Source organism: Salvelinus namaycush, unplaced genomic scaffold, assembly GCF_016432855.1.
Source record: "Salvelinus namaycush isolate Seneca unplaced genomic scaffold, SaNama_1.0 Scaffold490, whole genome shotgun sequence".
Taxonomy (NCBI): Eukaryota; Metazoa; Chordata; class Actinopteri; order Salmoniformes; family Salmonidae; genus Salvelinus; species Salvelinus namaycush.
The window spans coordinates 117,052-122,629 of record NW_024061187.1 but is presented as its reverse complement, the minus strand read 5'-3'; positions in this window follow the sequence as shown (position 1 = coordinate 122,629).

Below are 5,578 nucleotides of genomic sequence, written 5' to 3'. Positions count from 1 at the left end.
CTCCTCCCCCCAGCCTCTCTGGTTATTAGAAAACCCAGTCACAAAGTCCAAATTGTCTACAGGCCTATCGTAAAATGTCATGAAAACAAAACTGTACATTTCTGATCTTAATTTAAGGTTAGGCATAAGGTTAGCAGTGTGGTTTAGCGTTAAAATCAGATTGTAATAATGTAGCTCAGTTGGTAGAACATAGTGCTTGCAATGCCAGAGTTGTGGTTTCAATGACTAAAAAAGTATGAAAATGAATGACTCACTACAGAGCGTCTGGTAAAATGTAAAAATGGTCAGGGTTTGTGACTTTGTTAACTAGTGAGCAACATTAGAGGGTTTATGCTATCATACAGCATGGTGCTGTCTTCTATCATCATATTTTAGTTAATCATCTCTAAAGTTCTAAAAACTGTTTCAATTCAAATCAGAAGACCGATCCAGCCAGCAGATGGTAGTGATGTTCTTTAATTATAGTCATATTATCCTGCGCTGTAAAGATTTAACAGTGCCTATGTAACAACTTTAAACCGTCCCCTCGCCCCGACACGGGCGCGAACCAGGGAACTTCTGCACACATCAACAACAGTCGCCCACGAAGCATCGTTACCCATCGCTCCACAAATGCCGCGGCCCTTGCAGAGCAAGGTGCAACACTACTTCTAGGTTTCAGAGCAAGTGACGTACCTGATTGAAACGCTAGTAGCGCGTACCCGCTAACTAGCTAGCCATTTCACATCCGTTACACCTATCAATATTAGCTTCTCTTATCTCTTTGGACCCATTCACATGAGTAAATGAGTGAAATTGCTTCTATGACAAATAGTCTCAATGCTTTTCCATCCCCTCCTAACAAAATAAATGTAGCTGACTGGTGGTCATTTACTGTCTGAGAAGAGAGTATCATTGCCACCTGCTGGTCAATGTTGGGAACTGCAGTGAATTTACAAATCAGAAAGTCAGATATGATTTAGGGGGCTGTTGTTGTGGGCAGTCCGACTCTTTTTGGCTCCCAAACTGCTCTTTAATAAAAATATGTTTTGTATTTTTTCAAGTCAAACAGTTTGCGATAGTTTGACTATGATTGGTGTGAAAACAATTCTAATTAAATTATTAAATGAACTCATTCTCTACCTTAACCACAATGTTTTTAAAAATGCATAGTTTTTTTATGATAAAGAATGCTATTAAACATGTGCATTTAAAGTATAACTTTTTAATGTATATAAACAAAGTGCATATAAATGTAACAATTCAAAACGAATACAATCTGAACAACATAATAATAGAATATTGCACCATATCAAAGAAAAATAAATAATGTGCAAAACTGCAGCATCCCCTTAAAACATTAAACTGGTCCCTCTTTTCTCTCTCTTCTTTATTGACATGTTATAACCAGCAGCACACAGTAATGCTGACTATATTTAGCTTTTATGAGAGGTTTGCATTCAGAAATGCAAGCTGCCTCACTTTCGAGGGGCTGATGCGGTTTCTTCTCTCACTTCTTCTTCTTCTTCTGCTTCTTCTTCTATGATGTCATGGCGGTCCGCAAACAATCGTTTATTAAGTGCATGACGTCACCTACTGTGCTAGAAAGTACTATCAATCATGATATGCCCAATTCTGTATAATCATGAATATAAAAACCAAATAAATCCCTACTAACTTCTACCACCCCCCCCCCCCCCCTAAAACACCTCCCCCCTTTCCTTGTCCCATCGCGTGCTAGTGACTCCTGTGGAAGGCCCGGGCGCAGTGCACGCTGACACCGTCGCCTGGTGTACGGTGTTTCCTCCGACACATTGGTGCGGCTGGCTTCCGGGTTAAGTGGGCATTGTGTCAAGAAGCAGTGTGGCGTGGATGGGTTGTGTTTCGGAGGATAAACGGCTCTCGACCTTCACCTCTCCCAAGTCCGTACGGGAGTTGCAGCGATGAGACAAGACTGTAACTACCAATTGGACACCAAGAAATTGGGGAGATTTTTTTTTTTTAAGTAACACCAGCCCGACTGTAGGTTGACATACTACAGGAGCATCCATGGAAACTCCATCAGTCTGACAGTAGGTCCTCTTACTACAGGAGCAGCCATGGAAGCTCCATCAGTCTGACAGTAGGTTCTCTTACTACAGGAGCAGCCATGGAAGCTCCATCAGTCTGACAGTAGGTCCTCTTACTACAGGAGCAGCCATGGAAGCTCCATCAGTCTGACAGTAGGTCCTCTTACTACAGGAGCAGCCATGGAAGCTCCATCAGTCCACACTGCAATTCCACCAATCTGTTTAACAGCCTCTACATACGATACATCATGACTAAATCTATATCACTGAGCCTCTCTAGCCTCTCTCTGTACCTGGCATCCACCAAATGCTGCATTATGCCCCCCCCCCCCCCCCCCCACACACACACAGTTACAGCACTTGTCCTTCACATTGCTTCCACATTCACCGTAATCATGTTCCCCTCCACACATATATTTTCTTTCCTTTACACTGAGCAGCTACATGTCCCATTATTTGGCATTTAAAACACTGCAGTGCATATGGGACAAATTCTCTAACATTGAAATGAAGGAATCCTATCTGTACTTTTCCAGGCAAAACCTTCTCAAACCTCAGCAGCACTGATAGGTTTTCACTTCTTCAACCCTCTTTCCTACTGATCAACCTTTTTGGTCTCAGTCACTCTGCCCTCCCGTTACATTTTCTTTAATATCATCTGTGGACATAGATATAAGGACACCAGTGATGACTCCCCTCAACCTAGCATAAACAACAGGGACATGGCTTTTAATTCTTTAATCCATTAAGCTTCTCCCTTTTCAGAGTCTTCTCTTGCTGAGCCTGGCTACCACAAAATACGAACAATCGCTAAAAGTCACACTCAAAATCTCTCAAGTTTAATTTGCGCGCACCACGCTGGCCTGCGCTCGCGACACCATCCTCTGCTGGATTTACCACAGTTCTTCTCTCTCCACTCAAGTGTTTGCTAGTGCAATGATGTTTCATCTTGCTCACGGGGGCCATCTTGCACCCGGTCACCTCTTGAACCCGGAATTGACACCACAGATCAGCCTCACCATCACTAATACCACACCACAAAATGCACTTCAGTTTGGTTTCAAAGTCATACTGATGGTCACAACAAAAAAAATGCATTTTGCTCAACTCATCAAACAGAGACAGTGCCCAGGATAGTGATATTAGTAGGTTAACTGAAAAGGCCTGCTGCCTCTGGTCTGCAGCCATTTAACACACACATCATTTCTACTATGAACCTCCTCTTGTCACTATGGGCGGCCTAGCGGTTAAGAGTGTTGGGCCAGTGAGTGTTAAAGGTCTCTGGTTCAAATCCCCGAGCAGACTAGGTGAAAAATCTTTCGATATGCCACAGATCAGCCTCACTTCACCCTAATCTGCTCCTGTAAGTCCCTCTGGATAAAAATGTCTGCTAAATGACTAAGCTGTAACTATATAGGCCGAACAAACCAGGCAGAAGCACGCCAACGTATAAATGTCAAAGTGCGGTGAACTTGTTGGTTCCGGTATGTCTAACTTGTCCCACCTAGCTATCTTCAGATGAACACACTAAACTGTAAGTCTCTCTGGATAAGAGCGTCTGCTAACAGTCCTTTAGTGTGGGAGCCGGCAGCAGCCAACCGTATGAAACAGATGAGGTTAGGTTCACACTCATCATTTCCAATGGAAACTACTGGGACCAACATGCCTGATAGTTACAGTAGGAGCTGCAATAGTTTCCACTGAATGAAACAGTGTGATTCTCACAGTTAGTGTTATAATGTCTATATAACAGTGTTATAATGTCTATATAACAGTGTTATAATGTCTAAATAACAGTTAGTGTTATAATGTCTATATAACAGTGTTATAATGGCTATATAACAGTGTTATAATGTCTATATAACAGTGTTATAATGTCTATATAACAGTGTTATAATGTCTATATAACAGTGTTATAATGTCTATATAACAGTGTTATAATGTCTATATAACAGTGTTATGATGTCTATATAACAGTGTTATAGTCTCTATATAACAGTGTTATAATGTCTATATAACAGTGTTATAATGTCTATATAACAGTGTTATAATGTCTATATAACAGTGTTATAATGTCTATATAACAGTGTTATAATGTCTATATAACAGTGTTATAATGTCTTTATAACAGTTAGTGCTGTTTGCACGAGCACTCAGACTTGATTCAACTAATCAAGTCATCATGAAACCTTTGATTTGAATCAGGTTTGTGAGTGCTCCCCTTTGGGTCTCCAGAACCAGGATTGGGAGACACTGGTCTTAACACCCAGAGGTCTATTCATTCAGAACAAAACCGTAGCAAACAGTTTGTAACGGAAACCATTAACTTGGAACAAAAACATGCTTTTCAATAAAAATTCAAGTTTCTTTTGGACAAATTCAGGTTGGTCCCTCCCCTTTTCCTTCTGTTTGCTTCTGCTGGTTTCCGTGTGGGTTTGAGTGGTAGTGAAAACACCCCAGGTTTCCACTGACCCACCATGCTCATCATACTCAGATCATAGAAGGTGGCACAGACATGGGCTGGCTGCATGTTGTCTACACACGGTGTTCAGTTTCATTATATTGCCTAACTTTCTATTCTGGTTCAGAGGGGAAAGTGAAATCCAGAAAGTGAAATGCTGTGCTTTCTTCCTCCTTTGGTCGATTTTGAGTTTTTTGGTTCTGCAAAGCCATAAAATCTGTATTATAATGATGGTACTGATATAATAGGCCTCCTATCTACTAGACTCACTGTCAGTCTGGGACTATTAAAGTATGGTAATATAGTAATACTAACACAGCTAATATTACATGATTACTTTGTTATAAACTTGTATTAGCCTTCATCTAATCCTATTTTATCTGACCATAATAGCCTTTATTATAAGACATATGTTATTCAACCCATGTTATTCTACCCATGTTTTTCTACCCATGTTATTCAACCCATGTTTTTCTACCCATGTTATTCTACCCATGTTATTCTACCCATGTTATTCTACCCATGTTATTCAACCCATGATATTCAACCCATGATATTCAACCCATGGTATTCTACCCATGTTATTCTACCCATGTTATTCTACCCATGACTGTACTATTGTGTTATTGACTGTACGTTTGTTTATTGTGTAACTCTGTGTTGTTGTTTTTGTCGCACTGCTTTGCTTTATCTTGGCCAGGTCGCAGTTGTAAATGAGAACTTGTTCTCAACTGGTCTACCTGGTTAAATAAAGGTTAAATTAAAATATAAAAGGATTGTTATTAGATGATAATAAGAAGAGATACATGCTCACCACAAACAAGTCTTACGAAATTTGAAACATCTTGCTATTTTTGATGAATGGGAATTCCAAGGAGACTAATTAATTCAGAGTTTTTTTCTTCCTGCCACTAATTCTGCTTTTTTGAAAATGGACAACTGGAAGTTGTTGTTCTCCCTGCTAAATTTAGGCCTAGTTGAATGCACCAAAACCTTGCTCACACTGCAGGCCTTAATGCTCAAATCAGTTATGTTTTTCAAATCCGTTTTGGATTTTTCTCACTGTCCA